Raw genomic sequence first — 21,136 nt, forward strand, 5'->3', positions numbered from 1 at the left:
GGGGGCAACTGTTAATGTTCTGGGAGAACAGGACCTCATGTTGATGAATATGGATCTAAAGTTGATCACGTCTATGGCTAAGATTTTTCAGTGGGGGGGGCTGAACAACCTCTGCAGTCTTTGGGCCAATTTCAAAGGAGGTTGGTGCATACAAACAAATCAACGGATTCCATTTTTCATGTTATTAGGAGTCCTAATAAGGGGAGATGCCGCCTTAGTTATGCTACAGATAACCAATTGGGACTGATTGACATTCGTTATCAAGTGGGTGATGTGGTGTACTCAATGGAAAGACCACATAGAAAGTTAAGTACCTTGGTATGATAGCCACAAGGACACCTGCTGGGCCATTGTCTAAAGTGTCTGTTCAAGCTAGGTTTCCAACGTTGTTTGAGGCGTTGGGCAGACTCAAGACGATGGTGGTCAAATTGCATATTGATGAGTCGGTCCGACCCGTTCCTGAACATCTGTCACGCTCACCTGGTCTCCACGGGGGCGTAGCACGTAGCCGCACGAATGATGTCTGCATAGGTTTTGCACAGCTTGAGTGATGATGCCTGCCCGCATCTTCTCCCTCGATATCACCCCAGCAGGCGTTTACCTGCAATGTCAAAACAAGATATTAGCTAACTAAGTGGAGCCGGATTGGTTCCACCTCCTTTAACCTTCTGATGCCCCTTCTCCTCTTCTGTCTCACCTTGGAGTTCTTAATGGTAGGCTCTCCGTCCAGCAATCTCTAGCAGGGGCGCGGTATGCACAGTCTTTCCCAGGACCAAGTTACTTCACTGATCCTGCGGGGCTGTTGCAGAGTTTTTGAATAGCTGGATTAAGCAGGTAAGTCTCTATGCCAAAGGATGCTTGGTATAGGTGCTTAATGTCCTTACTGCCCAAGTTTTAACCTGTGTTTCTCTTTTCTTTCAGGAGCGGTCTTGAGCGTTTTTCGGATGAAGATTAGACTCTTCCTAAAATGCTGAGCAGATTTCCTGCAGGTGAGTATTAGCGCGGGTGAGTGGCGCTGAATGTCTGTATAGCGGTTTCTTTTCCGTGCGCGACTAACCTGCTGTTTCTTTTCCTTTTCTGCAGGCGTGGCGCGGCTCCAGGACGGCGATGGGAAGAACCGCTTCAACAAAATTCCTGAAGAATGCAGACCCCGGGTGAGTATTGGGTGTCCGTGCAGATACCTTCTTCTCTGCAGGTGCAGCGGCCCGGAGAGCAGCTGAAGGTGCGGCCGATTGGATGGAATACTGCAAATAAGGCCTTCGTTGCTGTACTAACTCCTGTTCTCCTTTTCCTTCTCTCACATGCCGCTGGATCGAGATCTCAGGACGGGCGTGGCTGTAGAAGTTCAAGTACTGAGCAGACACGGTGAGCGTTACGCTGCAGGAGTGCAGAGTAATGCGAAGCATGTTCTGCCTGTAGGGTGTGGCTTAAATAGCCTTGTAACTAGTTCCAGGTAAAATAGTCCTTCAGCCACACCCAGGGTATACAGACAGGCTCAGCCCTATTAGGCTGTGAATGTAGTCCAATGCAATTAGCACATGTCATGAGCCTGGCGCCAAGGGCGCCAGGACTGAGTCCAGGAAATCCTAGGACACACTTTTGGGGCTTGATAAGCCCCTAAGGGTGCCAGTGACTGGGGTAGGCCCATAAGCTCCAGAGGTTTGGGAGTTTGTACCATGACAACATCCCTCGAGAGTGAGGTTTCTTTTGCAAGCAGTGGTAAAAAAGGAACTGGAGCAGCTCTGCCGTCATAACATCATTGAGAGGGCAACCGGACCTACTCCGTGGATATCCCCATTGGTGGTAGTCCCAAAGGATGGTGGGAAGATTCGGCTATGCATTGATATGCAGATTGCAAATACTGCTATCCAAAGAGAGCGACATCCTGTGCCTAGCATTGAGGATATGATTGTGCAACTCAATCGTGTTACTGCATTTTCAAAACTTGACTTGAATCAGGGTTATCACCAGTTGGAGTTACATCCTGGGTCTCGGGCCATTACAACATTTTCAACACATGATGGCCTTTTTCGGTATCAGAGATTGAATTTTGGCATTTCTTCGGCTGCCAAGGTTTTCCAGGAAGCCATTCGCCAAGTAATTCTGCCTATAAAATCTACTTTCAATTATAGCAATGATATCTTGGTAAATGGTTCACCTCAGGACGAACATGACCAAGCATTGGTGCCCACATGTGAGGCGTTGCAAAAAGCCGGGTTGACTCTTAATGCTGCTAAGTGTAACATAAATAAGAGGAAAATTGGGTTTTTGGCCATATATTCTCTGATGCTGGTATGTCTCCTGACCCTGAGAAGGTTAGCACTATTGAGGAGTTGGCAACTCCTCTGCAAGTGGCTGATGTACAATCTTGTTTGGGTATTGCTGTCTATTGTGCTAGGTATTTGTCGCATTATAACTCTCAGACGGAGCCGTTGAGGCGGTTGTTGCAGAAAGACTGGAGGTTCAAATGGACTGAAGAATGTCAAGCTGCATTTGAAAGAATAAAGGAGGCATTGGCAGAGGCCAAGAAGTTGGTGTATTTCAACTCTGAATGACATTCGGAAATCATTGTTGATGCCAGTCCCATTGGGCTTGAAGCCATCCTGGCTCAGGTGGAAAATCAAAGATGTGTATCCTAGGCATATTGTGGCGTATGCCAGTCGGGCGTTGTCTCATACTGAGATTACGTATTCCCAGGATGAAAAGGAGAGTCTTGTTGGAGTATGGGCCTGTGAGCACTTTCACAGTTTTGTTATTGGAAAGTGTTTTACGTTGGTGACAGACCATCAGGCTCTTCTTTCTTTGTTTGGAAATCCTTGTACTAAAATGCCACCTAGGATCGAGAGATTTGTCTGCAAGAGTACAATTATGGTATCATACATAAGCCTGGAGGTGGCCAAAAACCGTCCAAATAAATCTCGCAACATCCCAGAGGAGCTCCTGTGGTGAGATTGCGTGATCAGAATTACCTCAATTATGTTGTAGTAAATCCATTGCCACCTGATCTTACTCTGGAGAGGGTGGCATGCAAGTCTAGGAAGGACCCCTCAATGGCTTTGGCCGTTCAGCTTACGAATCAGTCAGTCTAATGATTACCGGAGACATGGTGAAAATCAGCCCGGAGTCTGTATGGAGGAGATGGACCGGTTGGCAAAGGTGTACATTGAGCTTGCAGTAATGGATGGTGTGATTCTGTTGAGGGTGCCGCCTAGTGATTCCTCCCACACTCAGGCAAATGGTTATTCAGCCGGCACATTAAGGTCATAGGGTTGCTGAAAATACCAAAAAGCAGTTAAGGAGATGTGTGGTTTCCTCATATGGACCAGATGGTGGAAGAGCTAGTGAGGAAATAGAACAGACCCACGTGTACATGGACATGTGGGTCTGGAAGTGCATATTTAAAAGAGATACGTTTCTAAATAAAGTTTTTCCTTGGTGTAAGAGGCTGTGGTTCCTTGTGTCGTGCGTATACTTATTTTCCCTACATTCTTTGATGTAACATCCTTGTGACTTTGGCTCAGTTCTTGTGACCCTTGGATCAGATTTCACAAAAGCAGTGTCATTCAAATAACGCAAAACATGGCGCAGAGAGGAACGTTTGCATTCTAAATGTTAAGTGTCAGTCTCATCAGTACAAGACAGGAGCCATGGGGAAGAACGGTGAATGTGTTGGAACTGTTCAATTATGAACTCGGCTGATAATGAAGCGCCCTCAATAAAATATGGCTCACTAAAGTGTCGCTGGAATAACTCTCTCCAAGCACATAAGGAAGTTTGAGATTTAACATCTATTGTGTACCCCCAAGATCATACATATTAAGTCACCTTTGAAAGGCTCACTAACAGCTTTCACCTATAGCTCAGTGCTCTGCCTCATTTATGCAATGGCAGCATAGGTTTTCCTGGAGCATTTCGAAAAGGACTTTACTAAGATCTTCACTGACACATTTAAAAAGTGGTTTCCTGATTAGAACCGTTACGTAGCCAGATTATAATCTCACACATTGCGAAACAACACATTGGATGCAAATTAAAGCAGTGCTTAAACCAGAGAGTGGTGCGTTTTAAGCATTCTATACAAAAGGTGCCTCTGTCGTGGTTTGACAATAGGCACAACAGCCCGATCAGCAGTGGCTTCCGGAAGGCTAGAAAGCTGGGCTGGTCTAGCAACACAAAGAGGATGGGGGGAGGAAGGCACAAGACAACTGCACAGAACATCACGTGTTTACATGAATACAAATTGAGGGCTTCTAACGGTAAAAAAATGTTGCTCTTAAAAAAACATCATCCATACAAGTGCACAAAAGTGTATTTGCAAATGAAATCACGCTTAACTGTGTAGCAGGTATTTGGGGCATTGTTTACTCGAGAGTTCGCTGCGAAAGCACCAAGGACAGCGTGAAGTGAATTCACTTTGAACGGTGCATGCCGGGTATAAACTGCAAAGGAAGTTATAGGACATGCATCTCATGCGTCGATTAACCAATAACTATAAACTACGAGAACATTTACCAATATTTGTTTTGTAGAAAGGGGAGATAACCGCGGCTATACGTAAACAGCACTCTTAAACCGGTTTGTACAGTCTTATTGACTCAGAACTGAATACAAAAAAACAATCTTGGTAAACGCGAACAACTCACTGAAAGAACAAAGCAGGGCGATAAGGTCCCTGGGGTCTCGGCACAACCCGGGCCACCACCTCCGCGCACCTCGGCCACCTCCTCTGGTACAGGTGGTGTGCCCGAGTTCGGCACAGCCGTCTGCGAGCGCTGGGAGTGGGCCCAACCCACAGGGCCGTCCCAGGGCTCCGATTGGCTCGCTTGCTGACGCCGTCTCCTCACACTGCCCGGCCGCGATGCCCCACTGTATCCCAACTGCCCTCGCCCCTCCAGTCGCCTAAAGAGGACAAAGGCCGCCAGAACACCAGCTGCTGCAGGAATGACCTCCGCTGACCCTTATTCACTTCATCCATAAGTATAGACGATCGTCTACTGACACCATAATCTGCGGTTTCGTGCTTACCCATAGAAGGCAATTAAGATGGGCCGGACGATGTCAGAAGGGAAGTGAGGAAGACGCAATGGGTGTTATTTTGGGTTTCATAGGGATACGGCGCGTAATCTAACTCAACCTCTCATCTTTTATGAAGGTGATAAAACAAAGTATTAAGATTTATCGACTTTGGAGTATACTTATAGAACCCCATCAAACCCCCAAAAGGCCACAGCCTGTACAATGAGATAGACAGGGGATCATATGCAGTTAATGGTTCTATCATTCCAAGGTAGCCCAATTTAAAAAAAATGATTCACACGCACTCCAGAAGCATCTTGTTTCCGTTTGACTGCCATGGTGGGAATCCCAAGATAGTCCTTGGAGAGAAATTGTAAGACCCTACTTTGCTTATGCACGGACATCATCAGAAATGACATGACAAACTAGCAAAGGCAACAGTTCTGAGTTTTAGTTTAGTTTGTTTATTTATAAAGCGCGTCCGAACCCTCAGGTAGCTGGGCGCATAATCATGAGCACAGCAGCGTTACATATCGTTACACAAACCTCTTAATACACCAGTCAGAGCATACATTAATCCAAGCTCTGAGTAGTTACATACAAAAATAGAATATACAGGGAACAGGGTACAATATATTTACAGTGGAGAGTAGGAACAGGTGACAGGGTGGTCCTGAATCGGATATAGACACGGTGAGCATTACTACATGGTGGCGAGCGGCGGCTGGCCGAACGTGTCATTGAGAGATTAGATGTTTAGGCTAGTAGCCATGATTTCACCATGGCTCTGAATGGCCAGAATGCGGCTTCTGATCTAAATGGAAGAGGGAGGGTATTCCAGCACTGTGCTGCAAGCACTGGGAAGCTGGAACCTCCTGCTGTTTTTAGGTTGTAGTTGGGGATCTTTAGTTGGTGCAGGTAGGGGGTTCTGGTGGGTCTAGTGGAGCAGTGTCTAGTGAATTTGTCTGAGAGGTAGCGAGGGGCGGTGCGTGACAGGCACTTATGGGTGATGACCAGGGTTCTTAGCTTAATTCTGTCGCGGATCGGGAGCCAGTGGACTTCTTTGCTCGCCGTGGATATGTGAGCCTTGCGCGGGAGGTTAAGGGCACATCTTAGTGCATTATTTTGCAGGATCTGGCGCCTGTTCAAGTTTTTTGTGGTAGTGCCTAGGTAGAGTGTGTTGCAATAGTCTAATTTAGACAATATCAACGCTCTAGATAAGGTGAGGCAACTAGAGGTGGATAGAAAGGGCCTGCAGGCATTGATCAGTTTATTGGTGTAGGTAGTGGTTGAGATGGTGGAGTTTATTTGTTTTTTTAGTGACAAGGTGGAGTCGAGGTACACACCTAGTGTTTTGACCTCTTTGGAAACTTTTATGATGTTGCTGTCAATGGTGAAGGATTGGTACCTTTGGTCTAGTTTGTTAAGGCAAGCCTGGGAGCCTACGATAAGCAGTTCTGTTTTATCGTCGTTGAGGCAGAGACTGTGTGTGGCCATCCAGGCTTGGATTTCTAGGTAGATTTCATTAAGCTTTGCAACATCCTCTTCATAGCTGTCAGTGAGGGTGATGAGGACCTCGGTGTCGTCTGCATAATTAGTGTAGCTGACACCCAGATCGTCAAGACGGTCAAAGAGGAGCTTCGTGAAGATATTGTAAAGTGTGGGGGAAATGCAAGAGCCTTGGGGCACTCCACATGTGATTGGGATAGGGTCTGCAGCCGCAGTAGGGGCGAAGACCCTAGTCGACCTGTCAGACAGAAATGACTGGTTCCACTTAGTGGCATTCTGAGAGAATGCAGCAGCCGAGGAGAGGTGTTGAGTGAGGATCTGGTGGCCAGTTTGCCCTTATCTTTGGCATCATCCATTTGGATTTTTAGATCCAAGAGGGCAGTTTCAGTCCTGTGCCTTGGTCTAAAGCCGGATTGTCGCAGGCCTAGGAGGTTGTTGTCTTCCAAATGTTGTTGTATTTGGAGGTAGGCTACCCTAAGATTTTGAGGAGAAATGGGACTGTGGTGATGGGCCTGTAATTTGTAGGGATGTTGGGGTCGAGGTTGGGTTTTTTGAGCAGGGGTAGGACCCACGCTTCTTTAAGGTTATTGGGGACCACTGAGTTTTTGAAGGAAGAATTGATCAAAGAGGTGATGAGAGGTGCTAACTCATTAGCCCCGTCTTTGATGACGGAGGCGGGACAGATGTCACCTTTGCAGTTGGATGGTTTGAGACTGGCGATTATCTTGATTACTTCCTCTTCTGTGACTGGTGAGAAATGGAAGGAAGGGCAATTAGGAGTCGTGTGGTTTATTATGCTATTGGGGTTCTGTTTGGAGGCGAGATTGGCTTTTTTTGCTTCTATCTTAGTTTGTAGGAGGGCAATTTTGTTAACGAGGGCAAGCTGGATATTATTGCACCAGGCCTTGTCTTTAATGCAGTCCTCTGAAGGAGGCAGTGGTGATTTGAGTTCCCTTAGTATAGAGAATAGTTCTTTAGTGCCAGATTTGGCGTTTTGTATTCTCATGTTATAGATCTCTTTTTTTGCATTTAAGATGGCGGATTTGTAGGTGGAGGCTGCTGAGGTGAACTTATCTTTAGTGGAGAGAGAAGGGGCTTTTCTCCAGCTAGATTCTGCAGATCTTTTGATATTGCGGAGAGCCTTTAATTCTGCTGAGAACCATTTGTTGGAGTGGGCAATGGGTATGGCTTTTCATTGTTTAAGAGGAGCTATCTGGTTGAGAGCTAATTCTAGGGTATTGTTGTATAGCTCTACAATGGCTGATGGGTTGTCATTTTGCGTAGGTAGATTAGCTTTACTGATAGGCACGAGAAGAGGTCTAAGGTTCTCTATTGTGATGTTGCGGTTATTTCTGGAGATTATTTGAGGTAACCTAGTGGGTAGTGTGGTAGATGGTATAGATCTGGGTAGAGAGAAGGTAATAAGGTATTGGTCAGTCCAAGGACACATAGTGATGTCGGTCAATGAGAAGTTACAGTTGGCGTCTGCAAGCCAGTCCAAGGATCTTCCTTTTGTATGTGTAGGTTTGTTAATGTGTTGGGTGAGGTCTAGATGAGTAATGGTGTCATTAAGGGAGGTGGCCTCATTGTCATTGGGGTCATTAAGCATTAAGTCCCAGGTTGAAGTCACCCAGAATGATGATTTAGGTTTCAGGTTGGTAGTGAGTAAGAGAGAGAGATCTTCTTCAAAGGTAGAGGGGGGTCCTGAAGGTCTGTAAATAATGTGGAGAAGGATAGTTTGGGTGTTAGATAATGGGAGTTTGACGGATAGGAGTTTGGCTGAAGGTAGGGTTGTGCTAGTTACTTCTCTGATGTTTAGGGTGGATTTCGCAATAATTGCTATTCCTTGACCTAATCCATTTTTTCTGTCAGCTCGGATGATGGTGTAGTTATCCGGGGTGGCTAGAGCTATAGTGGGGCTGGCTGCTGGGTGGAGCCATGTCTCCGTGATAGCAATAAAGTCTAGGTGGTTGGTGGAGATAATGTCAGCGACATCAGTAGCGTGGGCTACCAATGAGTGTTCGTTGATGAGAGCTCCCTTGATGTGGGTCAGTGGAAGGTTGACTCATGTGTGGTGGCGGGTAGGGTGTTGCAGTATTGGGACTTGGTGGAGGGTCAGTAAGTGAGGTGGGCTGCGTGAGGTTCCTAGCCTGATTAGGGAGCATTCTGGTGAGTTTTACATCATGATTAGTGCAATGGCTGAGTCTAGCGTTTCTAATCATGGTCGGTGGGGCTGCGTTCAAGAAGGTGGTAGAGGGTACAAGGCGAGAAGCTAGTCTTGTATTTCTAAGAGGTGTGGGACAAGGTATGAAGGGTGTAGGTGGTCTGGCGAATCTGTTTATCCAGTCCGCTGGAGATAGTAAGTAAAGTGGTGGGGTTGTGTAGGCACGGTTCTGAGGTGAGATATTCTGGAGGAGCGGGAGGGAAGTGGCCATAGTTAGAGTGGCACCTCTAAATGAGGCCATCATGGGTAATTTGGCTCTGGAGATATAGGCAGTGAGGTTCATAAATTATTAGCAAACGTAGTTTGTGAACTCAGTTAATGTGAGTGGGGGCGCTAGTTAGGTGTTTCAATGGCAATACACATAGGCATTGACTCAAAATGCAGTGGGCAGAGTGGACGCTAGATAGGCATTTCAATAGTTGTAAGCATGGGTAGTAACACGGCAGTAAGAGATTGCAGCGAGCAGTATGCAGTTTGGCAGTAGTACACAATTACGGTCAAGGTAAGGGGAGCGCTTAAGGATGTTTATGCAACAGGGGGCTATTAGTGTCGTTAAAAATGTCTACGTAGAGCTAGCTGGGTATGCGAAGTACCAAAGCAGACGGATAGGATGGGCACGGTTAATCACGGATTCTCTGCGATCATCACTCATCAGATGAGGTAAGTCAGCAAGAATACAGGCAGATATGCTACGTAGAATGACTGATATATGTAATAGTATCACAACCGTGATAGACAGCGGCAGAGCAGCGGAGTTAAGACATTAATGAGAGGTTTGGATCTCCCCCACTGGACAGAGGAGCTCCCGGTAAATGTACGGTCGGTCAGGAAAGTTTTGCAAGCGTGTAGAGCGTAGAGTCTTCGCCTTGCGCCCAGGGCCGTCACGAGGGGGGTGCAGGGGGGGCAAACTGCCCCGGGCCTCGCGCTTGCTGGGGGCCTCGCGGCCCCCTCTCCTAAGTGGAAGGCAGCACAGTCTCCCGTGTCCTTTATTCACACGGGGGACTGTGCTGCCCCTGCAATGATTTTGCTGTTTCTTGTGAAGCCGTTTGGCTCCGCAACAAACAGCAAAATAATGGGAGACAGCAGGGCCCAGAAGTGAGCTCTGCTGCCTCCCGTCATTCAGCTGAAAACGTGGACACGCTGACTGACAAGAGAGGACTCCTATCCTGTCAGTCAGTGTGTTCACGTTGCTCAGCGTGACCACACTGACTGACAGGAGAGGAGTTCTCTCTTGTCAGTCAGTGTGTTCATGTTTTCAGTGTGACCACGCTAACTGATGGGAGAGGAGTTCTCTCTCGTCAGTCAGTGTGTTCAGGTTGCTCAGCGTGACCACACTGACTGACAGGAGAGGAATTCTCTCTTGTCAGTCAGTGTGTTCATGTTGTTAGTGTGACCACGCTGACTGATGGGAGAGGAGTTCTCTCTTGTCAGTCAGTGTGTTCATGTTGTCAGTGTGACCACACTGACTGATGGGAGAGGACTCCTCTCCTGTCAGTCAGTATGTTCATGTCAGCGTGATCATGCTGACTGACAGGAGAGGAGTTCTCTCTTGTCAGTCAGTATGTTCATGTTGTCAGTGTGACCACACTGACTGATGGGAGAGGACTCCTCTCCTGTCAGTCAGTATGTTCATGTCAGCTTGATCATGCTGACTGACAGGAGAGGAGTTCTCTCTTGTCAGTCAGTGTGTTCAAGTTGCTCAGCATGACCACGCTGACTGACAGGAGAGGAGTTTTCTCTTGTCAGTCAGTGTGTTCATGTTGTCAGTGTGACCACGCTGACTGATGGGAGAGGAGTTCTCTCTCGTCAGTCAGTGTTCACGTTGCTCAGCATGACCATGCTGACTGACAGGAGAGGAGTTCTCTCTTGTCAGTCAGTGTGTTATGTTGTCAGTGTGACCACACTGACTGATGGGAGAGGAGTTCTCTCTTGTCAGTCAGTGTGTTCACGTTGCTCAGCATGACCACGCTGACTGACAGGAGAGTTCTCCTGTCAGTCAGTGTGTTCATCTTGATTAGGGAGGACTCCTCGCTTGTCAATCAGTGTGTTCACGTTGCTCAGCGTGACCACGTTGACTGATGGGAGAGGAGTTCTCTCTTGTCAGTCAGTGTGTTCACGTTGCTCAGCGTGACCACGCTGCCTGATGGGAGAGGAGTTCTCTATTGTCAGTCAGTGTGTTCACATTGCTCAGCTTGACCCCGCTGACTGATGGGAGAGGAGTTCTCTCTTGTCAGGCAGCATGTCTACGTGTCGGCTGCGTGGATGCTTTTTAAGGGTGCATGGAGGTAAGGTAAGTGTTTTTTATTTTAAATTAAAAGTGTGTATGTGTATTTAAATTAATATGTATATGTGTATGTATGTATGAATGCATGCATGCATGTTGATGTTTGTGTCAATGCTGTGTTTGGTTTTATGTATACATGCATGTATGGAGTTGTGTAACTGGTGGTTGAATGCATGGGTGAAAGTGTTTTTTGTGAGTGTGTGTTCAGCACCACCCCTAAATGTAGCCACCCTGGGGGCCACTTCATTAAGAGCTGGGCTCATGGCATCAGAGGTGCACCTAGGCTAAAATGTCAGGGGGGAAAGGGGACTAATACTTCAAATGTTGGGAGAGGTGCTAACGTCAGTAGCTGTGAGGAAGGGGCAAACTTCCTTGTGTGGGGGCACCTAAAATCTTTCCACTTTTCGAATGAGACTATTCTGGTGAAGCTTCAATGTTACAAGCAGCTACCTCTTGCCTTCATTTCTGAAACATCACACTTAAGGACTGCTGTGAGAATGAGGTGTCTCATGTCACCACTTCCCTTCTAATCACTCCCCTAGCATGCAAGTGCTAACCCCACATCACGATTTCAATTACCTAAAAGTGTATGGATATGAATGCAGGTGCTAAAAGTGAAATGACTTCTCATGGCCATGCTTATCCCTATGGCATTCTCACCCAGTCCCTGTCCTCCCCACCCAAAACAACTCCTCACTGGAACTCTTTGGGCTAGCTTTAAACATGGCTAGCCATCAAACTTTGCCCTCAATGTGCCTGCAAGTGTTTCCTCAAAGGAGTCTTCTAAGAGTTCATGACTTCATTGGAGTTGTAAACACGTAACTGGTGTAATAAAAATGTCTTAATCAGGTCTGCCTTTGGCCACTCAATTTAAAAACACCCTGCATGTCTTTTGCTGAAATTCTTTTAAAAATAAGCATTGGCAAAGCCAACAGTTTTGGCTTATGTATAAGTATTAGGCATTTACGAGGCACTGCTATTAGCTGCTCAGGTACTCAAACCATTTTGCACTGGCACTATCAATGGCCAGCTAATACCAATACAGAAGTGCCTTTGCCATGCCTACACAAATGCCCAAACTGTTAGCATTGCCAGTGCTCTTTTTGCTTTACCCTTGATGCACAGGACTATGCATCAAGGTTAAAGCAAACATACTACTTGGCTAAATTGGCCCACTTTGAATGTAGGCCAATCTAGCCAGTAATAACACTTATGGTACACAGTCAGCCTGGATATACTTTCTGTGGCATGGGATTTTTACTGGTTGGGAATCCGTACATGGTAATAATGGAAAATATTGATGCAGCCTGCTTCAACATAATTAGAACAACCAGCATGAATATATGTTTATACTAGCATATCCCGTGTGGAAAGGCGGCATGAAATGTATTGGAAAATGTTCCTATGCACAATTTGTGATTTGCAACTATTGGGAATTTCCGTGTGCTTCCATACAAAACTAATTGCAAACTGTGTGGATTTCTACCCAATTTTGCAAAGAAAGTGCTATAAAATGCATACTTTTAACCCAATGTTTCAAACATTTTCTTGGGAGTGAGAACCCCCCCCCCCCGCCCCCAAGCCACCCTTTGGTTTGGGCTCCCTCACTGTGCCCTGTTGATCCTGACTAATTGGAACAAACATTTAAGCCTCTTAAGTTCAGAAATGTACCAGCCTCCACTCTACATCATTTGTCACTGTGTATGATGTGTGTTTTAATGCACAAACAGGGGCAGGGTGCTCCTTAATTATATTATATGGCATTTATAACGTGCCTGTATGCAAGTGTTTCTAGGCGCGACAAGGCAAGGAGGGAGAAACAAAAGAGTAGGACAAAACACAGATCTTACTAGGCCTTGTGTCATTCAGATCGTACAAGAGCAGGGAATGGGGAGGGGAGAAGTGCCGAGGGTGGGGTAGGATGCAGAAGTGCAGGAACAAAGTAGAAACAAGAGTGCAGCCAACTGGTGGCAAGTGTGAGTACTCATAAGTGTAGCCAACAGGTGGACAATACGAGCAAGAGCGGGGACTGTAGGGTTACAGATACAGACCACAAGTGCAGGGGAGCCAAGAGGCAGTGCGGGATTGCAATAGGACGTACAGGCAGGGACCTGGGCCCGAATTCAGAGCTTGACCAGGTGACCAGTGCATGGATCAGGCAGGTGATCAGCAAGGGAGAGGAAGAAAGAAGGCAGAAGCAAATGAACAGGTCTTGAGGTGCTTCCGGAACCGGAGATGGTGCTCCTCGTTTTTAGCGAGGCAGGGAGGCTGTTTCCAGAGGGAGGCCCCAGCCGAAGAAAGAGATCTGCCCTCAACTCTTTGCTTGGAAAAGTGATTGACCCTCAGAGAATTGGAGGTGGCGCAGTGGAGAGCTCATGCCATCTTATATATATTTATTCATATGATAAAAAAGTTAGTCTGGCATGAACCTTTCTTCAGTAGAGAAAGTAGTAATAAACCATATTTGGGATCCTCCACACAAACTCAAGGGTAGCTTTCTCAAGTCTCCTGTGTGCGGATATGCCGCCGCTGGCCGAGTGCAAAAAACTGTAAGGGGGCCTCACCAAATGTTTTGCCCCGGGCCTCACCACATCTTCTGACAGCCCTGCTTGCGCCGGTGGCGCTAGGTCCGCTTGGTCAGTAGAGAGGTAGGCCTTCTTTCTAAGGCCTTACTTCGTAGGCCGGCTGATAGTCTTTCTTAAGGTGATCCAATAGCCGGCAGGCTAACTAGCCAATCAGGGCTGAGTAGGGACAAGCACTGGCAGATGCTCAGAACGCAGACAGGCATGGAGGTGGTGCGGCGGCGGCCATCTTGTGACGGGTTCCCATAAACTGCATTATCTGAGATTGTTGGCTGAATCTCAGTGTAAATGCAAACATGGGCCAGATGAATTCAGGTATTTCGGCGGGTTTGCTCCGATTCAAAAGCGGCAGTTGTGTGCGGATGAGGAGGGCTTCAGGCACAATTTTTCAAATGCCTTGGCCTTACCTCCGTAGCACGGCACTTCTCAGGGGGAGGGGGTCTGCTCCTGCAGCCCACGCGGCCGTGTTCAGGAGCTCCAGCTCCGGCATGTGAGACAAGTGGTGGATAGTGAAGGCGCAGGTCATCTTGGTCAGTAGAGAGTATTTTGTTTAGATGTAGGAAAGGTATTTATCAGGCATTGCCATAATGGTAGTAATTGCCCATTAATGTTAGCAGCTTGAAAATGCTACTCCTTCCTGGCAATGGCCATCTAAAACTGTTACCTTTGCAAATTTTTGTTTTTAACAGAACTACAGTGAAGGACACCCATACTGCTTCTAAATCAAGTGGCTAAAGGAGGACCTTTATATTTGCGAGTTGTGCGCAAAATTTAAAGACTTCGATCCTAACCTATTTGGGTCTAAACGCCTAGGACAAGCGGCTGGCTACCTCCTGAAATGCCCATCGGCAAACATTCGTAATAAACTATTACGAATGAGGTTGAACCTGTGGTTGACGAGGGAGGTCTTGGTCAGGCGCAAAATTATTCATGCAGATCTTAACTTTTGTCGTTTTTGTAAAAATCGACGCACAAAGGAAACCCTCCAACACTTAATTGTGTCATGTCCATACCTGAATACTATTTGTGAGAAACATTGTAAAAACCTTTTGAGTTTGTACATGGAGAAGGACAAAAATGAGATTTGGAGTATTTTATTTAAGAGCACCAGATTTTCAGTTATGAAGGCCATTGTTCATTTTCTAGAAAATATTCTATCTGATGAGATATTGTTATAAGCATGTTGAAAGGATACTGTATTAAGATAAATGTCTCCAAACCTAGAATTGTGTAAGTAACAATTGGTCGTCTCTCTTAAATGCTGGCTATTTTAGCTATTCATACTGGTTTTAATGTATGCAGACACTTCACTGCTCCATATGTCACTTTTATCATTTTGACCTATATGTTTAAAGTTGTAATTCTTCTCCTTGTGTATTCTCCTTGAACTTATGTATGATTTTGTGACGATATATAATAACTGTTGATTTTGAAAAGTTGATGTAATCAGCTATATCAAAATAAAAAAATAAAAAAAATAATAAATAAATAAAGGAGGACCTTCTTAAGACATTTTTATTACACCAATTGCACCTTTACAGCACGATTTAAACCATTAGCTCTCAGAAGACTGCTTTGAAAAAACCCTGGCAGAAACTTCCAGTACACAGTTTGATTTTAAGGTTTCATAAAATTAGCTCAAAGAGATCTTGGAACAGGGGTTTGGGGGGGCAATAGGAATTAGCATGTCCATGGACAGTCAATATGTGGGTAAATAACCCAACACTATCGACAAGCATTGTGTCCCTCCACATTTGCCATCTCTCCCTAGCTATACTCCAATGAATTAGTTTCAGTTTATGGATAGAGCCATATTTGAGCCAAAACTAAAAAGGACATTACAAGGAGCGTCAGTGCAAAATGGGTAGTACAGTTGTTGCTGTGAGTAAGCCAAGCGACAAGTAACTTCGTAGCATGCAATATATGTCCCGAATATTATATATGGACCAACTCCATGAACAAGGCTTTTATAATCGCAAAAACTGCCAAGTGGCAACTCCCTATTTTGGCAGGTAAAAAACACTGAGATTAAATTATTTGCAAAGGATAACATGTTGGTTAAGTGGTAAAACTGGGATTTGGGCTCAATCTAAAATTCATATATTGTCCCAACCTTTTTTCATTCATATTTTTAAAATGTGCAGTAATTACTTTTGTAGAGATTCACAAATCACATAATAAAGTAGTCTGACAAAATGCAAGTTGTTCAGGATACACGTTGAGCAAAAAGATCATATCCCAAGCCAGGAGTGGGCATCCCGAAGTCAGGAGGGACGCCCACTGGCTCCCACTTAAAAAGTGCATTCGCTTTAAAGCCCTCTCCATCACACATTGCTGCCTCTCAAACACAGCACCTCCCTACCTCTCAGAAACTATTCACCGCACCGCATCTGATAGACCTAAGCGGTCCCAACACTGCAACCAGCTTGCAGTCCCGACCTTTAAAAGAGCCAAAGCAGAAGGCACACGCTTTGCAGTCCTAGCTCCAAAAAAACTGCAGTGCACTAACACCAGCACTCAGCAAAGAGACATCACGCAGTGTTCCGCAAGGCTCTGAAAACAACTCTTCCACTAACCACTGTCCCAGTCTGGAAAAGGTGAAAACCGAACGTGCCCTTTTTTAAAAAAAAAATTTTTTTTAACTCTTGTCCCCATTGTAGGAATAAGAGCACACTCTGTAAACTACTGTAAAGCATATGCAAACTATATGCAAACTGTATGTAAACTGTACCTTATCTGTTCGTCTAAGCAAATATCCTGTAACAGCGCCACAATGTCTAAGGGCCGTTTGGCGCTTTATAAATGCAAATACATAAATAAAATCATGGTTATGGTTTTATTTTCCCATACGAACAGATACTTAGAGTAGCAGCATGCTTAAACAAATGACCTGTGGGTATTAACACTGCATTATCACGACTAAATGACAGTGGAAATAATGAAGTGTAATAGATCATCTGCTTCAATCATTATTTCACACAGATTGCCGCCATCCCATTTCTGATCACCCTCCATTCACACCTCTTATGGCACAATAGTCCATCTGCAAGGACCACTCGCTGCTCTGTCTGGGCCATCAACCTCTAATAGCTCATGCTCGGCTGACACAAAGCAAGACCTCGAAGGGGAGCCGCAAAAGGGAACGGCACAGTTTACAGCAATACCCCTTGAAAAAGGCAAGAGTTTTGGCTTTTGTAAGGTGAAAAACTTGTGACATCAATTTTCCCTTGGTATAGTTACTGCAGCCTTAATGCAATGCTAGAATTCTTGTAGTCTTGGACTCTAAGGTTTACAATCAGATATGGTTACTCTGTCCCGTTTAACTAACGTAACTCCAAAAGTTTTTTGTTTTAGTATTGGAGAGACTGTTGCATATCTGTATTGCGGTGGCATTTTCTTTTAGCAGGCTTCCTCCATAGTAAATGCCACGCTGTATTTCTTCTTGGAAGGTGGTCCCCACCGTTCAGCCCCCATCGCCCGTCTTGTCCATCAAATAAGGAGGGATTGTTCCCTTTTGACCGCTAATTCCCACTTACCATATACAGGACTTCCAAGTTCTGCGTCCTCTCAAGAGCCAGTCGAAAAAGTGCATGAGTGAGGAGTATTGAGTGAAGGAGTGTGTGTGTGTGGGCTGCAGTCAGACTGTTGAAAGACGTTTACAGAATAATGGATCAACATTGGGATTGCGTACGTGGGAACTAAAGGCAGCTCTAGGATATGTAGCATAAACCAGTGACCAGGAATTACCAGGAGTTACTGCTGGATACCCAGGAGCTAGTACAAATCTAACTTCCACATATAATGCAAACTTATTTTTTTTCTCCATAATATATATCCCCTTGTGCTTTAAAGGTTGCATAGATGTGTCCTAATGTTTACAGATTGTTCCAAATGCACCGAGTTACAATTCACAAAGGTGTGTTTTGTTGGCATACGTTCGCCTGGAGAGTCAAAAGTAGCCTGAAACCAACAGCTACCAGGAGCTAATAGGGCTCTTAGGCTAGAACCAGGTGTAAATAGTTCCCAGCTCCCCTCAATTTCGAACCCTGCAGAATCTAAGTTTACTGACCCCATTGAGAGAGCAGAGACAGAGAAGGAAAGGAAAAGTAAGGACAAAAATCAAAGGGTGTAACAAAAGGCAGAAGGTGTTTGGGAAGGGTGGAGGGGCGTATGCTGTGTGGATCCCTCCCCCCAACCCCAAACAAAGGAAAAACGAAAAAGGTTGTCAAAACAGGAAAATCGTGCATTTCCTTATCGAGATGCAAAAAAGAGAAATTTACACTTCTTTATTTTCATCTTCCAGAAAACATAAAGCATAAACAATCAAAGATAACAAGTAACTTGTGAAGATCTGATTTTCCTCCCTCATTGCCCGCAAAACTTTCCCCCAAGTGCCTTTAGTACAACTAACATTCCTGTATGAAATTTATGTTGCTGATTGGGGACGGAAAGAAAAATTAAAACATTCAAAAAAAGGAAACAGTGTTGAGCCCAATGAGCATAGTGAACCAATGACTAGAGTAAACTACTTGGAGGGTTATGATATTATCAAGTTGTTATTACACCTTCTTGCAACTCCACTCCCAAAAGGGGCAACATGCTCGCCTTGGAAGCAGGACGACTCACAGTAACACAGGTTCGATCCCCGGGTCCGCGCTTAGAAACCTCTGGGTATTAAGCGCATTAGAAATGACCAATTACAAAAACACAAAAAACACTGATATTAAACTATTTCAGGGTCAAGTTTCTCAATAGTTACGGCCTGTGCAGGGAAGGTTCCCCATCCCTTGCATATTACAGGAAGGGTACCCACGTGTGGGTGTATTTGGTTATTCAGTTGGACAATAAGCGCAGATATTCTTTCCTTGGCTAGAATCTAATGTGAGAAAGCTGAAGGTACTCTCACATCTACTCCACAGGGATCTTCTGTTCAGGTAGCTAGGGATAGGCCATCGCTTTTGGATCCCTACCCTGGGGGTGGACAAGCAAGGGAGGATCACGTAGGTGGGGAATCCATGGCGAATGGAGAGAGGGTACCTGGAGGCGAGACATGGTATCCCCCAGTCACTAACACTGACCTACCTGTCCCTCCGTCATTCTTTATGGGATATTGTCAATCTTATGCCATTCTTCCCTGTAGTTTCCTAACAAGTACTGAAAAGAGGCAGCTAAGAGTAGTGCACACTTCCTATTGCAAACACCACTATAGTACTGTGACAAAGAAGAGGGGCCTGGAGGCATCCAGTAATGAAGATCAGGCATGTCACGCTAACAGGCTTTTACAAGGTCAGGCAATTGAGTTTAACTCACTTCACCTGCAGCCTGTTAAGAAAAAAAGAAAAAAAAAGTATAAAAGATAAGAGCCCAAAAGCATACAGAGCGTAGCAGAAAAGAAAGTGAGGAGGGATCCCACCGTGCATGAGAACCAAGAAGCCGAGATGCCGGCAAGAAGCTTGATGACCTGAATCCCAGAAAACCTGCCAGATGAGCTGGGTAGGACAAGGAACCCTTCTATGGGAACGTGTGCAGCAGGCGTTGCTGTATAGCGGAGTCGGAGCAGAGCACAGAAGCCTGTGAATGCGTGGTGACGTGCCCGGTGAACTGACGGTTTGGTTTCCCATCCGGGAGATCCGCCGGGAGGCACTGCGAAGAACTGATAAGTGTCAGAGGACAATGGGGAGACCAGAGCGCTCCAAACAGACCGAAATTATTAACGGTCCAGGAACACAAGTGTTCTTAATGTCACTGGGCCAAGTGAGATTGTTGCTTATTTTGTTCTCCCTTGTTCCCCTCCCTTTGCTTGGTCGCGCTCTGAACCATTTGTGTATGAGCGCAATATAAATTAAATATATCATAACACTGCATTTACTGAATGCCAAACTGAAAGAAAACTTATTTGAGTGAGCGCAAGTAAATGCTGCATCTATTGAATATCGAACTGCAAGGAAGTCGCTATTTGAGTGAGCGCAAGTGCTGCATCTATTGAATACCAAACTAAAGAAAAGTGCTATTTGAGTGGGCACAAGTTATGCTGTATATATTGAATTCTGAATTGAAAGAAAGGTGCTATTTGAGTGACCTCAAGTCAATGCTGCACATATTGAATACCGAACTGGAAGAAAGCTGATATTTGACTAAACTACGATGTGCTGAATTGTGAATGAACACTAAGTCAAATAGACACATCAAGTGACACACTACCAGTACAACGCAATAAGAATCGAATTAAAGACAGGTAATGAAACTGAAGGGGTGTTTTGAGGACTACAAGTTCAAATAAGAAGAATAAAGAACATCAGTTAGAACTACAAACGCGAGAATGAGTCATAAGTGTATGACAAGCTAAGAACTGGTATACAAAACTGTTAAAAGGAATACAAGTGTGGAAAGTGAAACACCAGGCATAAGAGCCTATAAGGGGCCCAGCAGCTTTGGGGAGATTTATGGTTGCGCGACATGTGATGGGTGGACTGTGTGGTCTGACAACTGTGCCCATACCAGAGCGTCTCCTAATGTGAAAGCTACAAACATCAAGAATCAAGCCAAAGACAATGTATAGAATTACTGGTTGTGTGACCTGTGATGGGTGGACCGTGTGGTCCGACAACTGTGCCCATACCAGAGCGTCTCCTAATGTGAAAGCTACAAACATCAAGAATCAAGCCAAAGACAAAGTATAGAATTACTGGTTGCGTGACCTATGATGGGTGGACTGTGTGGTCTGATAACAGCGCCTAGACCAAGAAATCCTGAGTGGTGAACAAGCTGCAAAGAAGTGTGAAACAATTGGTGAATGGACCAGAAGGTGGGTCAAGTAGACCCATTGTTTTCTTGTGAACTTTGAACAGATGAAACAATGTGAATGCTCAGCTAAAGTCTTGGGGAAGGGAAGCCTGAGAGCCAAACAACCAGGGAACGTTATCTTGGGGAAGGGAGTGCCAGGAACTCTGTCTGTGTGAACTCTGCTAAATTTGACCCTGGGGAAGAGAAGCCCAGGATCTTCGTTTGGTGTGAATTGTGATGCACTCTAACTTGAAGAGGATAATTTCAGAACTGGAACAGACATTATTGAAGTGAACCTATATTGGAACTGTATAGAACTTGAGGTAGGGAACTGAAGAAAATCTGAAGCTGAAAGTAGCTTAACTTTTACTTTTGAACACATTTTGTTGAGAAGATTTCCCCACTAGATTTAGATATAGTTGTGAGGACACGCATAGGTTTTGACACAGACAGACTTATTTCGGACTTCTAGACACAGAACTTCCTTAGTTTCTTTAGGTAGGGAAAATCCTACCATATCCTACCATATCATAGGGCAAGTTAGGCGTTATACCGTCTTAATCATTAATAAAAATTTGTTTGAAACTGTACATCTGTTGTCTGTGTCATCTCTCTCGAGACCATGCCTGTCTCAAGGCAAGCATGGGGCCCTCTTGAATTGTCGAGAATTGGGCCAGAGTTGTTCTTGCTGCCATTAAAAGATGCGAAGTTAGCTTAGCACTTGGGCCAGATATGGTA

The 21,136-nt window shown here is 45.2% G+C and overlaps 1 protein-coding gene across 6 annotated transcripts in view; it reads right to left on the minus strand.

The window, feature by feature from the left end:
• The window catches only part of ABCA3 (ATP binding cassette subfamily A member 3), a 1,774,001-nt gene that overhangs the window by 1,396,763 nt on the left and 356,102 nt on the right, over window positions 1-21,136 (minus strand). The window contains exon 1 of one of the 6 annotated variants that reach the window (XM_069646924.1): window positions 4,644-4,767. The exons of the other annotated variants lie outside the window; for them this stretch is intronic. The gene's annotated coding sequence lies outside the window, so the exon portion shown is untranslated. Of the gene's footprint in view, window positions 1-4,643; window positions 4,768-21,136 lie in introns of those variants that run through there. 6 annotated transcript variants of the gene reach the window in all.

Source organism: Ambystoma mexicanum, chromosome 2q (assembly GCF_040938575.1).
Source record: "Ambystoma mexicanum isolate Mex_15411 chromosome 2q, UKY_AmexF1_1, whole genome shotgun sequence".
In the NCBI taxonomy this organism is placed as follows: domain Eukaryota; kingdom Metazoa; phylum Chordata; class Amphibia; order Caudata; family Ambystomatidae; genus Ambystoma; species Ambystoma mexicanum.